The 18,457-nt window shown below is 44.2% G+C and overlaps 1 long non-coding RNA gene across 4 annotated transcripts in view; it reads right to left on the bottom strand.

The window, feature by feature from the left end:
• LOC134927877 (uncharacterized) overlaps nucleotides 1–18,457 on the bottom strand; it is a 158,703-nt gene that overhangs the window by 106,236 nt on the left and 34,010 nt on the right. For all 4 annotated transcript variants that reach the window (XR_010177761.1, XR_010177760.1, XR_010177758.1 and 1 more), the window contains exon 6: nucleotides 7,009–7,229. This is a non-coding gene — a long non-coding RNA (uncharacterized LOC134927877). The remainder of the gene's footprint in view (nucleotides 1–7,008; nucleotides 7,230–18,457) is intronic.

An 18,457-nucleotide genomic window follows, 5' to 3' on the forward strand; every position in this document is an offset into this window, starting at 1 on the left:
TTCTATTTCTCGTAGTCCGTAGTGGATGCTGGGAACTCCGTAAGGACCATGGGGAATAGCGGCTCCGCAGGAGACAGGGCACATCTAAAGAAAGCTTTAGGATCACCTGGTGTGCACTGGCTTCTCCCCCTATGACCCTCCTCCAAGCCTCAGTTAGGATACTGTGCCCGGACGAGCGTACACAATAAGGAAGGATTTTGAATCCCGGGTAAGACTCATACCAGCCACACCAATCACACTGTACAACTTGTGATCTGAACCCAGTTAACAGCATGATAATAGAGAAGCCTCTCGAAAAGATGGCTCACTACAACAATAACCCGAATTTTTTGGTAACAATAATTATGTACCAGTATTGCAGACAATCCGCACTTGGGATGGGCGCCCAGCATCCACTACGGACTACGAGAAATAGAATTATCGGTAAGTAAATTCTTATTTTCTCTGACGTCCTAGTGGATGCTGGGAACTCCGTAAGGACCATGGGGAGTATACCAAAGCTCCCAAACGGGCGGGAGAGTGCGGATGACTCTGCAGCCCCCAATGAGAGAACTCCCGGTCCTCCTCAGCCAGGGTATCAAATTTGTAGAATTTTACAAACGTATTTGCTCCTGACTAAGTAACTGCTCGGCAAAGTTGTAAAGCCGAGACCCCTCGGGCAGCTGCCCAAGATGAGCCCACCTTCCTTGTGGAGTGGGCATTTACAGATTTTTGGCTGTGGCAGGCCTGCCACAGAAAGTGCAAGCTGAATTGTACTACAAATCCAACGAGCAATAGTCTGCTTAGAAGCAGGAGCACCCAGCTAGTTGGGTGCATAGAGGATAAATAGCGAGTCAGATTTCCTGACTCCAGCCGTCCTGGAAACATATATTTTCCGGGTCCTGACAACGTCTAGCAACTTGGAGTCCTCCAAGTCCCTAGTAGCCGCAGGCACCACAATAGGTTTGGTTCAGGTGAGACGCTGAAACCACCTTAGGGAGAAACTGAGGACGAGTCCTCAATTCCGCCCTGTCCGAATGGAAAATCAGATAAGGGCTTTTACAGGATAAAGCCACCAATTCTGACACGCGCCTGGCCCAGGCCAGAGCCAACAGCATGACCACTTTTTCTGTGAGATATTTTAACTCCACAGATTTAAGTGTGTCAAACCAATGTGACTTTTGGAACCCAAAAACCACCTGGAGATCCCAAAAGTGCCACTAAAGGCACAAAAGGAGGCTGTATATGCAGTACCCCTTTAACAAATGTCTGAACTTCAGGGACTGAAGCTAGTTCTTTTTTGGAAGAAAATTGACAGAGCCGAAATTTGAACCTTAATGGACCCCAATTTCAGGCCCATAGATACTCCTGTTTGCAGGAAATGTAGGAATCGACCCAGTTGAATTTCCTCCGTCGAGCCTTACTGGCCTCGCACCACGCAACATATTTTCGCCAAATGCGGTGATAATGTTTTGCGGTTACATCCTTCCTGGCTTTGATCAGGATAGGGATGACTTCATCCGGAATGCCTTTTTCCTTCAGGATCCGGCGTTCAACCGCCATGCCGTCAACGCAGCCGCGGTAAGTCTTGGAACAGACAAGGTCCTTGCTGGAGCAGGTCCCTTCTTAGAGGTAGAGGCTACGGATCCTCCGTGAGCATCTCTTGAAGTTCCGGTTACCAATTCCTTCTTGGCCAATCCGGAGCCACTAATATAGTGCTTACTCCTCTCCATCTTATCAATCTCAGTACCTTGGGTATGAGAGGCAGAGGAGGGAACCCATACACTGATTGGTACACCCACGGTGTTACCAGAGCATCTACAGCTATTGCCTGAGGGTCCCTTGACGTGGCGCAATACCTGTCGAGTTTTTCCCAACGGTTTATAATCATGTGGAATACTTCTGGGTGAAGTCCTTACTCTCCCGGGTGGAGGTCGTGCTGAGGAAAACTGCTTCCCAGTTGTCCACACCCGGAATGAAAACTGCTGACAGTGCTATCACATGGTTTTTCGCCCCGCGAAGAATCCTTGCAGCTTCTGCCATTGCCCTCCTGCTTCTTGTGGCACCCTGTCTGTTTACGTGGGTGACTGCCGTAATGTTGTCCGACTGGATCAACACCGGCTGACCTTGAAGCAGAGGTCTTGCTAAGCTTAGAGCATTGTAAATGGCCCTTAGCTTCAGGACATTTATGTGAAGTGATGTCTCCAGGCTTGACCATAAGCCCTGGATATTCCTTCCCTGTGTGACTGCTCCCCAGCCTCGCAGGCTGGCATCCGTGGTCACCAGGACCCAGTCCCGCATGCCGAATCTGCGGCCCTCTAGAAGATGAGCACTCTGCAACCACCACAGGAGGGATACCCTTGTCCCTGGTGACATGGTTATCCGCTGAAGCATCTGAAGATGCGACCCGGACCATTTGTCCAGTAGGTTCCACTGGAAAGTCTTGCGTGGAATCTGCCGAATGGGATTGCTTCGTAGGAAGCCACCATTTTTACCCAGAACCCTTGTGCATTGATGCACTGAGACTTGGTTCGGTTTTAGGAGGTTCCTGACTAGCTCGGATAACTCCCTGGCTTTCTCCTCCGGGAGAAATACCTTCTTTCTGGACTGTGTCCAGGATCATCCCTAGGAACAGAAGACAAGTCGTCGGAACCAGCTGCGATTTTGGAATATTGAGAATCCAATCGTGCTGCCGCAACACTACCTGAGGTAGTGCTACACCGATCTCCAACTGTTCCCTGGATCTCACCCTTATCAGGGAATCGTCCAAGTAAAGGATAACTAAAATTCCCTTCCTTCGAAGGAATATCATCATTACGGTCATTACTTCAGTAAAGACCCGGGGTGCCGTGGACCATCCCTACGGCAGCGTCTGAACTGATAGTGACAGTTCTGTACCATAACCTGAGATACCCTTGGTGAGAAGGGTAAATTTTGACATGAAGGTAAGCATCCTTGATGTCCCGAGACATCATGTAGTCCCCTTCTTCCAGGTTTGCAATCACTGCTCTGAGTGACTCAATTTTGAATTTGAACCTCTGTATGTAAGTGTTCAAAGATTTTAGATTTTAGATTTTAAAATCGGTCTCACCGAGCCGTCTGGCTTCGGTACCACAATAGTGTGGAATAATACCCCGTTCCCTGTTGCAGGAGGGGTACCTTAATTATCACCTGCTGGGAATACAGCTTGTGAATGGCTTCCAAAACTGCCTCCCTGTCAGCGGGAGATGTCGGTATTGGAAACGGCGAGGGGAATACGTCTCGAATTCCAATTTGTACCCCTGAAATATTACCTGAAGGATCCAGGGGTCTACTTGCGAGTGAGCCCACTGCGCACTGAAATTCATTGAGAACGGGCCCCCACCGTGCCTGAACTTGTAAAGCCCTAGCGTCATACTGAGAGCTTGGCAGAGGCGGAAAAGGGTTTCTGTTCCTGGGAACTGGCTGATCTCTGCAGCCATTTTCCTCTCCCTCTGTCACGAGCAGAAAAGAGGAAACCTTTTTGTCCGCTTGCCAACCCGGACTGCGCCTGATAATACGGCGTCTTATTTTGAGAGGCTACCTTTTTTTAAGGCAATACTTCCAAATGCCGTTTGGAATCCGCATCACCTGACCACTTTACTGGTATAATTGGACAACGCACTTGTACTTGATGCCAGTCGGCAAATATTCCGCTGTGCATCATGCATATATAGAAATGCATCTTTTAATTGCTCTATAGGCAATAATATACTGTCCTTATCTAGGATATCAAATTTCCAGTCAGGGAATCCGACCACGCCAACCCAGCACTGCACATCCAGGCTGAGGCGATTGCTGGTCGCAGTATAACACCAGTATGTGTGTAAATACATTTTAGGATACCCTCCTGCTTTCTATCAGCAGGATCCCTAAGGGCGGCCATCTCCAGAGAGGGTAGAGCCCTTGTTCTTACAAGCGTGTGAGCGCCTTATCCCCCTTAGGGGGTGTTTCCCAACGCACCCTAACCTCTGGCGGGAAAAGGTATACTGCCAATAACTTTTTAGAAATTATCAATTGTTATCGGGGGGAAACCCACGCATCATCACACACCTCATTTTATTTCTCAGATTCAGGAAAACTACAGGAAGTTTTTCCTCACCAAACATAATACCCCTTTTTTTGGTGGTATTTATATTATCAGAAGAGTGTAAACTTTTTCCATTGCCTCAATCATGCAATGTGTGGCCCTATTGGAAATCACGGTTGTCTCTTCACCGTCGACACAGGAGTCATTATCCGTGTCGGCGTCTGTATCCGAGGTAACGGGCGCTTTAGAGCCCCTGTATGAGACGTCTGGACATGCACAAGCTGAGTAGCCGGCTGTCTCATGTCAACCACTGTCTTTTATACAAAGCTGACACTGTCACGCAATTTCAACAGTACATCCACTCAGGTGTCGACCCCCCAGGGGGTGACAACACTATTACAGACACTCTACTCCGTCTCCTCATCATTTTTCTCCTCATACATGTCGACACAAACGTACCGACACACATCACACACACAGGGAATGCTCTGATAGAGGACAGGACCCCACTAGCCCTTTGGGGAGACAGAGGGAGAGTTTGCAAGCACACACCAGAGCGCTATATATATATACAGGGATAACCTTATATAAGTGTTTTTCCCTTTATAGCTGCTGTATTGTTTATACTGCGCCTAATTTGTGCCCCCCTCTCTTTTTTAACCCCTTTCTGTAGTGTAGTGACTGCAGGGGAGAGCCAGGGAGCTTCCCTCCAACTGAGCTGTGAGGGAAAATGGCGCCAGTGTGCTGAGGAGATAGGCTCCGCCCCTTTTTCGGCGTCATTATCATCCGTTTTCTTGTATGTTTTGGCAGGGTTTAAATGCATCCATATAGCCCAGGAGTTATATGTGATGCATTTATTTTAGCCATAAAAGGTTTTCTATCGATTTATTGCGTCTCAGGGCGCTGCCCCCCCAGCGCCCTGCACCCTCAGTGACCGGAGTGTGAAGTGTGCTGAGAGCAATGGCGCACAGCTGCGGTGCTGTGCGCCTACCTTTATCTGAAGACAGGAAAGTCTTCTGCCGCCGATTTTTCCGGACCTCTTCGCTCTTCTGGCTCTGTAAGGGGGCCGGCGGCGCGGCTCCGGTGACCCATCCAGGCTGAAACTGTGATCGTCCCTCTGGAGCTAATGTCCAGTAGCCTAAGAAGCCCAATCCACTCTGCACGCAGGTGAGTTCGCTTCTTCTCCCCTTAGTCCCTCGATGCAGTGAGCCTGTTGCCAGCAGGTCTCACTGAAAATAATAAACCTAAACTAAAACTTTCACAAAGAGCTCAGGAGAGCCCCTAGTGTGCACCCTTCTCGTCGGGCACAGAAAATCTAACTGAGGCTTGGAGGAGGGTCATAGGGGGAGGAGCCAGTGCACACCAGGTGATCCTAAAGCTTTCTTTAGATGTGCCCTGTCTCTTGCGGAGCCGCTATTCCCCATGGTCCTTACGGAGTTCCCAGCATCCACTAGGACGTCAGAGAAACACCCTATAATCAGTATATAGAGGTGAAATCAATCTGACCACAGTGCACCTGATTTGAGGGTCAGAACAGGACTGACATTACACAGAAAAGTCAGCACGCATACTAGCAGTCAGTCACAAGTTAAAGCATTAGATATTGTCATATGAGAATACAACCTCTATAATAACTTATACATAAGTAGGAAAATTGTACTTCTGTTTAACTGGTTCTTTTTTCAACATAACATGCAGAAAACACAGTAATATACAGGTCTCATATGCAATAGGTACTAAAAATTAACAATGCACACTAAGAAGTAGAAGGAATTTTTAGTACTGTATACCCTGCCTCCAGAGAGCGGGATACATGGAGACTCACCACACTTCCATATCCAAGCAAAGACGCTCGTAAGACGCTGAGTGGATTCAGACGCTACTGGTGTACACTGCCGCTCTTGGTAACTGATAACAGACACGGACGCTCACCAACGGACACGGAGCGACTCCACGTGCATGCAGACACTAAAGGCCTGCGACTCGGTCAGGGCGGGTTTATATCCAGTGTACACAACCGCAGCGTCTAAGCTGCGACCGAGTACCCTCGTGGTAGCGTCTGAGCCGGAAGTGAGGTCATTCAGTTCATGAAACAAGAGACACGCGGGAATTGGCCATGAACTCGGAGGAGGGACGGTCAGGAGAGCGTCTGAAACCCCCTGTTGACTTAAACTCCCAGGATCGCGGCCTCACCTAGTCCTGGCGCCTATGATCCCCAGAGCGTAGCGCTGTCACACTCGAGATGTTCGGCGCATTAACACACTGTTTGCAGTCTCCACCAAATCAGTGTAGCTGTGTCCTGACCCCTCTAGTAAGAGGAAGTCCATAGACTCATCGTCTCCCCATGCTCCGGCCACAGCATGGTAACGTCTGCTGGACCTGCTAGAACATCCGACACAGACGCCCGTCGAGACAGCACTGTACCGCAAAGGTAAGTGTTGTTGCGACCCGGTGGGGAGTTGTTGGAGCGACTCTTTCTAATATGCGTTTAAGACGCTGTTAAGAGAAGTCGCTCAAAAACCAAAACAGTAAGTCTATAAAAATAAAGTAATGAAAACTTGAGGCTGCTTTCACAGCAGCCCTGTGACCATGCGGCTTCCTGCCGCACCAAGCAAAAAACTGATCTGACTGAGTCAGTGGGCGGGACTATATAGTGGAGGCCCCAATGCATCCTGGGAGGCCAGAAAGCTCGTGACCGTGTGGGTGCCATTTTCGCTGTCGCTCGACAATATCCCAATGTTATCCTGTGGATAATCCTGTGGACCCAGCCAGAGAAAAAGCAAGTTGATATAGGACTGAAAAGACAAGGAAGGCACTATACTGCACAATGCCATACCTTGTATTTCTATATGGCAAAACGCCAAAGAGCATGATGCCAACTAACTGTTTTAGAGAGCATTAAACAGTGTTCTCCCAGCAATACAATCTGTTACGATATGAAAGGAATCTAGTTATATAAAATGTATACAGGATATATTTACCTGTGCACTGAACTCAATACTCATCTTGTCCAGCAGCATCCAAAACTCTGTAGTTTGCAGCACTGGATCCTGATGCTTGCTTTTATTGCCCACCACAGAGCCATCTAGAACATCCAGATTGTTTGAAGACATTGTCATCCTCTTGCAACTTTGCCAATGGAAGAAGCAAACCATTTTCTTTCAGGAACCCAAAAACCACAATATTCAATAGAATAGCTGCCCTAGTGAGAAGTGGAAACAAAACAAAACAATATAAAACTACCAACTTTAAATAACTGGAACAATACGTCTACACAACGCCATACAGCAAGGCTCCGTAAAGAACTGAATATTCTTAAAACATGGAACGATAGAGACAGAGTTTGGGAACCTTTGTTTTAGGATATTAATTACCTCAATATTCAATAGAGTAGCTCCCTAGTGGGAAGTGGAAACAGCAGTAGTAAATAAAGCCTCTAAAACAATATAAAACTGCAAATTTTAAATGTACAACACCCTACAGAAAGTCAACATACCACATGAAAACATACTGCAAAGCACCATACAGCACAATGCCAAGCGGCACTATACGGCACAGCATGATCCTATACTAACGGCAATAGCAGATGCTGAACACTGGTTTAACCCAGATATTCAAACTATTAGGATATTAAGAAGGAAGCTGGATAGGGACTTAAAATGGTACGAAAGCACCAAATACAGCACATTGCCATGCCATATAACAGCATAGTTTTAGAGATGCATTACATTCTGAAATGCAAACTATAAGGATTTTAAATGAAAGCAAGTTGCAAATGGGACAGATGTCATGAAGGCACCATATAGCACAATGCCATGCCGCATGGCACTATACGGCACAGCATGATGCTATACGAACGGTGACGACAAGCTTACCCTAGAGGCGCAAGCAGCAATTAAGTCTAATGGTTGCAAGGGATGCTGAATACTGGTTTAACTCAGATATTCAAACGATTAGGATATTAAGAAAAAGTAAGCTGGGTAGGGACTTAAAATGGTACGAAAGCACCATAACAGCACAGTACCATGCCATACGGTAAAGCACCGCATAGTTTTAGAGAGGCAAGCTATTAGGATTTTAAAAGAAAGCAAGCTGGAAATGGGACGGATGTCAGGAAGGCACTATATAGCACAATGCCATGCAACACAGCATAGTTTTAGAGATGCATTAAATTCTGAAATGCAAACTATAAGGATTTTAAATGAAAGCAAGTTGCAAATGGGACGGATGTCATGAAGGCACCATATAGCACAATGCCATGCCGCATGGCACTATACGGCACAGCACGATGCTATACTAACGGTGACGGCAAGCTTACCCTAGAGGCGCAAGCAGCAATTAAGTCTAATGGTTGCAAGGGATGCTGAATACTGGTTTAACCCAGATATTCAAACTATTAGGATATTAAGAAAAAGCAAGCTGGGTAGGGACTTAAAATGGTACGAAAGCACCATAACAGCACAGTACCATGCCATACGGTAAAGCACCGCATAGTTTTAGAGAGGCAAGCTATTAGGATTTTAAAAGAAAGCAAGCTGGAAATGGGACAGACGTCAGGAAGGCACCATATAGCACAATGCCATGCCGCATGGCACTATACGGCACAGCATGATGCTATACTAACGGTGATGGCAAACTTAACCTAGCGGCGCAAGCAGCAATTAAGTCTAAGTTGTAGGGATGCTGAATACTGGTTTAACCCAGATATTCAATCTATTAGGATATTAAGAAAAAGCAAGCTGGGTAGGGACTTAAAATGGTACGAAAGCACCAAATACAGCACATTGCCATTCAATATAGAATATTTTTAGAGATGCATTAAATTCTGAAATGCAAACTTAGGATTTTAAATGAAAGCAAGCTGCAAATAGGACGGATGTCAGGAAGGCACCATATAGCACAATGCCATGCCGCATGGCACTATACGGCACAGCATGATGCTATACTAATGGTGGCAGCAAGCTTACCCTAGAGGCGCAAGAAGCACAATTAAGTCTAATGGTTGCAAGGGATGCTGATTACTGGTTTAACCCAGATATTCAAACGATTAGGATATTAAGAAAAAGCAAGCTGGGTAGGGACTTAAAATGGTACGAAAGCACCAAATACAGCACATTGCCATTCAATATAGCATAGTTTTAGAGATGCATTAAATTCTGAAATGCAAACTAAAAGGATTTTAAATGAAAGCAAGTTGCAAATGGGACGGATGTCATGAAGGCCCAATATAGCACAATGCCATGCCGCATGGCACTATACGGCACAGCATGATGCTATACTAACGGTGACGGCAAGCTTACCCTAGAGGCGCAAGCAGCAATTAAATCTAATGGTTGCAAGGGATGCTGAATACTGGTTTAACCCAGATATTCAAACTATTAGGATATTTAGAAAAAGCAAGCTGGGTAGGGACTTAAAATGGTACGAAAGCACCATAACAGCACAGTACCATGCCATACGGTAAAGCACTGCATAGTTTTAGAGAGGCAAGCTATTAGGATTTTAAAAGAAAGCAAGCTGGAAATGGGACGGATGTCAGGAAGGCACTATATAGCACAATGCCATGCAACACAGCATAGTTTTAGAGATGCATTAAATTCTGAAATTCAAACTATAAGGATTTTAAATGAAAGCAAGTTGCAAATGGGACGGATGTCATGAAGGCCCCATATAGCACAATGCCATGCCGCATGGCACTATACGGCACAGCATGATGCTATACTAACGGTGACGGCAAGTTTACCCTAAAGGCGCAAGCAGCAATTAAGTCTAATGGTTGCAAGGGATGCTGAACACTGGTTTAACCCAGATATTTAAACTATTAGGATATTAAGAAGGAAGCTGGATAGGGACTTAAAATGGTACGAAAGCACCAAATACAGCACATTGCCATGCCATATAACAGCATAGTTTTAGAGATGCATTACATTCTGAAATGCAAACTATAAGGATTTTAAATGAAAGCAAGTTGCAAATGGGACGGATGTCATGAAGGCACCATATAGCACAATGCCATGCCGCATGGCACTATACGGCACAGCACGATGCTATACTAACGGTGACGGCAAGCTTACCCTAGAGGCGCAAGCAGCAATTAAGTCTAATGGTTGCAAGGGATGCTGAATACTGGTTTAACCCAGATATTCAAACTATTAGGATATTAAGAAAAAGCAAGCTGGGTAGGGACTTAAAATGGTACGAAAGCACCAAATACAGCACAGTACCATGCCATACGGTAAAGCACCGCATAGTTTTAGAGAGGCAAGCTATTAGGATTTTAAAAGAAAGCAAGCTGGAAATGGGACAGACGTCAGGAAGGCACCATATAGCACAATGCCATGCCGCATGGCACTATACGGCACAGCATGATGCTATACTAACGGTGATGGCAAACTTAACCTAGCGGCGCAAGCAATTAAGTCTAAGTTGTAGGGATGCTGAATACTGGTTTAACCCAGATATTCAATCTATTAGGATATTAAGAAAAAGCAAGCTGGGTAGGGACTTAAAATGGTACGAAAGCACCAAATACAGCACATTGCCATTCAATATAGAATAGTTTTAGAGATGCATTAAATTCTGAAATGCAAACTTAGGATTTTAAATGAAAGCAAGCTGCAAATAGGACGGATGTCAGGAAGGCACCATATAGCACAATGCCATGCCGCATGGCACTATACGGCACAGCATGATGCTATACTAATGGTGGCAGCAAGCTTACCCTAGAGGCGCAAGAAGCACAATTAAGTCTAATGGTTGCAAGGGATGCTGATTACTGGTTTAACCCAGATATTCAAACGATTAGGATATTAAGAAAAAGCAAGCTGGGTAGGGACTTAAAATGGTACGAAAGCACCAAATACAGCACATTGCCATTCAATATAGCATAGTTTTAGAGATGCATTAAATTCTGAAATGCAAACTAAAAGGATTTTAAAAGAAAGCAAGTTGCAAATGGGACGGATGTCATGAAGGCCCCATATAGCACAATGCCATGCCGCATGGCACTATACGGCACAGCATGATGCTATACTAACGGTGACGGCAAGCTTACCCTAGAGGCGCAAGCAGCAATTAAGTCTAATGGTTGCAAGGGATGCTGATTACTGGTTTAACCCAGATATTCAAACTATTAGGATATTAAGAAAAAGCAAGCTGGGTAGGGACTTAAAATGGTACGAAAGCACCATAACAGCACAGTACCATGCCATACGGTAAAGCACCGCATAATTTTAGAGAGGCAAGCTATTAGGATTTTAAAAGAAAGCAAGCTGGAAATGGGACAGATGTCAGGAAGGCACTATATAACACAATGCCATGCAACACAGCATAGTTTTAGAGATGCATTAAATTCTGAAATGCAAACTATAAGGATTTTAAATGAAAGCAAGTTGCAAATGGGACGGATGTCATGAAGGCCCCATATAGCACAATGCCATGCCGCATGGCACTATACGGCACAGCATGATGCTATACTAACGGTGACGGCAAGTTTACCCTAAAGGCGCAAGCAGCAATTAAGTCTAATGGTTGCAAGGGATGCTGAACACTGGTTTAACCCAGATATTCAAACTATTAGGATATTAAGAAGGAAGCTGGATAGGGACTTAAAATGGTACGAAAGCACCAAATACAGCACATTGCCATGCCATATAACAGCATAGTTTTAGAGATGTATTACATTCTGAAATGCAAACTATAAGGATTTTAAATGAAAGCAAGTTGCAAATGGGACGGATGTCATGAAGGCCCCATATAGCACAATGCCATGCCGCATGGCACTATACGGCACAGCATGATGCTATACTAACGGTGACAGCAAGCTTACCCTAGAGGCGCAAGCAGCAATTAAGTCTAATGGTTGCAAGGGATGCTGAATACTGGTTTAACCCAGATATTCAAACTATTAGGATATTAAGAAAAAGCAAGCTGGGTAGGGACTTAAAATGGTACGAAAGCACCATAACAGCACAGTACTATGCCATACAGTAAAGCACCGCATAGTTTTAGAGAGGCAAGCTATTAAGATTTTAAAAGAAAGCAAGCTGGAAATGGGACGGATGTCAGGAAGGCACCATATAGCACAATGCCATGCCGCATGGCACTTTACGGCACAGCATGATGCTATACTAATGGTGGCGGCAAGCTTACCCTAGAGGCGCAAGCAGCAATTAAGTCTAATGGTTGCAAGGGATGCTAAATACTGGTTTAACCCAGATATTCAAACTATTAGGATATTAAGAAAAAGCAAGCTGGGTAGGGACTTAAAATGGTACGAAAGCACCATAACAGCACAGTACCATGCCATACGGTAAAGCACCGCATAGTTTTAGAGAGGCAAGCTATTATGATTTTAAAAGAAAGCAAGCTGGAAATGGGACATACGTCAGGAAGGCACCATATAGCACAATGCCATGCCGCATGGCACTATACGGCACAGCATGATGCTATACTAACGGTGATGGCAAACTTAACCTAGCGGCGCAAGCAGCAATTAAGTCTAAGTTGTAGGGATGCTGAATACTGGTTTAACCCAGATATTCAAACTATTAGGATATTAAGAAAAAGCAAGCTGGGTAGGGACTTAAAATGGTACGAAAGCACCAAATACAGCACAGTACCATGCCATACGGTAAAGCACCGCATAGTTTTAGAGAGGCAAGCTATTAGGATTTTAAAAGAAAGCAAGCTGGAAATGGGACGGATGTCAGGAAGGCACCATATAGCACAATGCCATGCCGCATGGCACTTTACGGCACAGCATGATGCTATACTAATGGTGGCGGCAAGCTTACCCTAGAGGCGCAAGCAGCAATTAAGTCTAATGGTTGCAAGGGATGCTGAATACTGGTTTAACCCAGATATTCAAACTATTAGGATATTAAGAAGGAAGCTGGATAGGGACTTAAAATGGTACGAAAGCACCAAATACAGCACATTGCCATGCCATATAACAGCATAGTTTTAGAGATGTATTACATTCTGAAATGCAAACTATAAGGATTTTAAATGAAAGCAAGTTGCAAATGGGACGGATGTCATGAAGGCACCATATAGCACAATGCCATGCCGCATGGCACTATACGGCACAGCACGATGCTATACTAACGGTGACGGCAAGCTTACCCTAGAGGCGCAAGCAGCAATTAAGTCTAATGGTTGCAAGGGATGCTGAATACTGGTTTAACCCAGATATTCAAACTATTAGGATATTAAGAAAAAGCAAGCTGGGTAGGGACTTAAAATGGTACGAAAGCACCAAATACAGCACATTGCCATTCAATATAGAATAGTTTTAGAGATGCATTAAATTCTGAAATGCAAACTTAGGATTTTAAATGAAAGCAAGCTGCAAATAGGACGGATGTCAGGAAGGCACCATATAGCACAATGCCATGCCGCATGGCACTATACGGCACAGCATGATGCTATACTAATGGTGGCAGCAAGCTTACCCTAGAGGCGCAAGAAGCACAATTAAGTCTAATGGTTGCAAGGGATGCTGAATACTGGTTTAACCCAGATATTCAAACGATTAGGATATTAAGAAAAAGCAAGCTGGGTAGAGACTTAAAATGGTACGAAAGCACCAAATACAGCACATTGCCATTCAATATAGCATAGTTTTAGAGATGCATTAAATTCTGAAATGCAAACTAAAAGGATTTTAAATGAAAGCAAGTTGCAAATGGGACGGATGTCATGAAGGCCCCATATAGCATAATGCCATGCCGCATGGCACTATACGGCACAGCATTATGCTATACTAACGGTGACGGCAAGCTTACCCTAGAGGCGCAAGCAGCAATTAAGTCTAATGGTTGCAAGGGATGCTGAATACTGGTTTAACCAAGATATTCAAACTATTAGGATATTAAGAAAAAGCAAGCTGGGTAGGGACTTAAAATGGTACGAAAGCACCATAACAGCACAGTACCATGCCATACGGTAAAACACCGCATAGTTTTAGAGAGGCAAGCTATTAGAATTTTAAAAGAAAGCAAGCTGGAAATGGGACGGATGTCAGGAAGGCACTATATAGCACAATGCCATGCAACACAGCATAGTTTTAGAGATGCATTAAATTCTGAAATGCAAACTATAAGGATTTTAAATGAAAGCAAGTTGCAAATGGGACGGATGTCATGAAGGCCCCATATAGCACAATGCCATGCCGCATGGCACTATACGGCACAGCATGATGCTATACTAACGGTGACGGCAAGTTTACCCTAGAGGCGCAAGCAGCAATTAAGTCTAAGTTGTAGGGATGCTGAATACTGGTTTAACCCAGATATTCAATCTATTAGGATATTAAGAAAAAGCAAGCTGGGTAGGGACTTAAAATGGTACGAAAGCACCAAATACAGCACATTGCCATTCAATATAGCATAGTTTTAGAGATGCATTAAATTCTGAAATGCAAACTAAAAGGATTTTAAATGAAAGCAAGTTGCAAATGGGACAGATGTCATGAAGGCCCCATATAGTACAATGCCATGCCGCATGGCACTATACGGCAAAGCATGATGCTATACTAACGGTGACGGCAAGCTTACCCTAGAGGCGCAAGCAGCAATTAAGTCTAATGGTTGCAAGTGATGCTGAATACTGGTTTAACCCAGATATTCAAACTATTAGGATATTAAGAAAAAGCAAGCTGGGTAGGGACTTAAAATGGTACGAAAGCACCATAACAGCACAGTACCATGCCATACAGTAAAGCACCGCATAGTTTTAGAGAGGCAAGCTATTAAGATTTTAAAAGAAAGCAAGCTGGAAATGGGACGGATGTCAGGAAGGCACCATATAGCACAATGCCATGCCGCATGGCACTTTACGGCACAGCATGATGCTATACTAATGGTGGCGGCAAGCTTACCCTAGAGGCGCAAGCAGCAATTAAGTCTAATGGTTGCAAGGGATGCTGAATACTGGTTTAACCCAGATATTCAAACTATTAGGATATTAAGAAAAAGCAAGCTGGGTAGGGACTTAAAATGGTACGAAAGCACCATAACAGCACAGTACCATGCCATACGGTAAAGCACCGCATAGTTTTAGAGAGGCAAGCTATTAGGATTTTAAAAGAAAGCAAGCTGGAAATGGGAAGGATGTCAGGAAGGCACTATATAGCACAATGCCATGCAACACAGCATAGTTTTAGAGATGCATTAAATTCTGAAATGCAAACTATAAGGATTTTAAATGAAAGCAAGTTGCAAATGGGACGGATGTCATGAAGGCCCCATATAGCACAATGCCATGCCGCATGGCACTATACGGCACAGCATGATGCTATACTAACGGTGACGGCAAGTTTACCCTAAAGACGCAAGCAGCAATTAAGTCTAATGGTTGCAAGGGATGCTGAATACTGGTTTAACCCAGATATTCAAACTATTAGGATATTAAGAAAAAGCAAGCTGGGTAGGGACTTAAAATGGTACGAAAGCACCATAACAGCACAGTACCATGCCATACGGTAAAGCACCGCATAGTTTTAGAGAGGCAAGCTATTAGGATTTAAAAAGAAAGCAAGCTGGAAATGGGACATACGTCAGGAAGGCACCATATAGCACAATGCCATGCCGCATGGCACTATACGGCACAGCATGATGCTATACTAACGGTGATGGCAAACTTAACCTAGCGGCGCAAGCAGCAATTAAGTCTAAGTTGTAGGGATGCTGAATACTGGTTTAACCCAGATATTCAATCTATTAGGATATTAAGAAAAAGCAAGCTGGGTAGGGACTTAAAATGGTACGAAAGCACCAAATACAGCACATTGCCATTCAATATAGAATAGTTTTAGAGATGCATTAAATTCTGAAATGCAAACTTAGGATCTTAAATGAAAGCAAGCTGCAAATAGGACGGATGTCAGGAAGGCACCATATAGCACAATGCCATGCCGCATGGCACTATACGGCACAGCATGATGCTATACTAATGGTGGCAGCAAGCTTACCCTAGAGGCGCAAGAAGCACAATTAAGTCTAATGGTTGCAAGGGATGCTGAATACTGGTTTAACACAGATATTCAAACGATTAGGATATTAAGAAAAAGCAAGCTGGGTAGGGACTTAAAATGGTACGAAAGCACCATAACAGCACAGTACCATGCCATACGGTAAAGCACCGCATAGTTTTAGAGAGGCAAGCTATTAGGATTTAAAAAGAAAGCAAGCTGGAAATGGGACATACGTCAGGAAGGCACCATATAGCACAATGCCATGCCGCATGGCACTATACGGCACAGCATGATGCTATACTAACGGTGATGGCAAACTTAACCTAGCGGCGCAAGCAGCAATTAAGTCTAAGTTGTAGGGATGCTGAATACTGGTTTAACCCAGATATTCAATCTATTAGGATATTAAGAAAAAGCAAGCTGGGTAGGGACTTAAAATGGTACGAAAGCACCAATTACAGCACATTGCCATTCAATATAGAATAGTTTTAGAGATGCATTAAATTCTGAAATGCAAACTTAGGATTTTAAATGAAAGCAAGCTGCAAATAGGACGGATGTCAGGAAGGCCCCATATAGCACAATGCCATGCCGCATGGCACTATACGGCACAGCATGATGCTATACTAACGGTGACGGCAAGCTTACCCTAAAGGCGCAAGCAGCAATTAAGTCTAATGGTTGCAAGGGATGCTGAACACTAGTTTAACCCAGATATTCAAACTATTAGGATATTAAGAAGGAAGCTGGGTAGGGACTTAAAATGGTACGAAAGCACCAAATACAGCACATTGCCATGCCATATAACAGCATAGTTTTAGAGATGTATTACATTCTGAAATGCAAACTATAAGGATTTTAAATGAAAGCAAGTTGCAAATGGGACGGATGTCATGAAGGCACCATATAGCACAATGCCATGCCGCATGGCACTATACGGCACAGCACTATGCTATACTAACGGTGATGGCAAGCTTACCCTAGAGGCGCAAGCAGCAATTAAGTCTAATGGTTGCAAGGGATGCTGAATATGGTTTAACCAAGATATTCAAACGATTAGGATATTAAGAAAAAGCAAGCTGGGTAGGGACTTAAAATGGTACGAAAGCACCATAACAGCACAGTACCATGCCATACGGTAAAGCACCGCATAGTTTTAGAGAGGCAAGCTATTAGGATTTTAAAAGAAAGCAAGCTGGAAATGGGACAGATGTCAGGAAGGCACCATATAGCACAATGCCATGCCGCATGGCACTTTACGGCACAGCATGATGCTATACTAATGGTGGCGGCAAGCTTACCCTATAGGCGCAAGCAGCAATTAAGTCTAATGGTTGCAAGGGATGCTGAATACTGGTTTAACCCAGATATTCAAACTATTAGGATATTAAGAAAAAGCAAGCTGGGTAGGGACTTAAAATGGTACGAAAGCACCATAACAGCACAGTACCATGCCATACGGTAAAGCACCGCATAGTTTTAGAGAGGCAAGCTATTAGGATTTTAAAAGAAAGCAAGCTGGAAATGGGACGGATGTCAGGAAGGCACTATATAGCACAATGCCATGCAACACAGCATAGTTTTAGAGATGCATTAAATTCTGAAATGCAAACTATAAGGATTTTAAATGAAAGCAAGTTGCAAATGGGACGGATGTCATGAAGGCCCCATATAGCACAATGCCATGCCGCATGGCACTATACGGCACAGCATGATGCTATACTAACGGTGACGGCAAGTTTACCCTAAAGGCGCAAGCAGCAATTAAGTCTAATGGTTGCAAGGGATGCTGAACACTGGTTTAACCCAGATATTCAAACGATTAGGATATTAAGAAGGAAGCTGGATAGGGACTTAAAATGGTAAGAAAGCACCATAACAGCACAGTACCATGCCATACGGTAAAGCACCACATAGTTTTAGAGAGGCAAGCTATTAGGATTTAAAAAGAAAGCAAGCTGGAAATGGGACATACGTCAGGAAGGCACCATATAGCACAATGCCATGCCGCATGGCACTATACGGCACAGCATGATGCTATACTAACGGTGATGGCAAACTTAACCTAGCGGCGCAAGCAGCAATTAAGTCTAAGTTGTAGGGATGCTGAATACTGGTTTAACCCAGATATTCAATCTATTAGGATATTAAGAAAAAGCAAGCTGGGTAGAGACTTAAAATGGTACGAAAGCACCAAATACAGCACATTGCCATTCAATATAGCATAGTTTTAGAGATGCATTAAATTCTGAAATGCAAACTAAAAGGATTTTAAATGAAAGCAAGTTGCAAATGGGACGGATGTCATGAAGGCCCCATATAGCATAATGCCATGCCGCATGGCACTATACGGCACAGCATTATGCTATACTAACGGTGACGGCAAGCTTACCCTAGAGGCGCAAGCAGCAATTAAGTCTAATGGTTGCAAGGGATGCTGAATACTGGTTTAA

The sequence above is a fragment of the Pseudophryne corroboree genome, chromosome 5 (assembly GCF_028390025.1).
Source record: "Pseudophryne corroboree isolate aPseCor3 chromosome 5, aPseCor3.hap2, whole genome shotgun sequence".
Lineage (NCBI taxonomy): Eukaryota > Metazoa > Chordata > Amphibia > Anura > Myobatrachidae > Pseudophryne > Pseudophryne corroboree.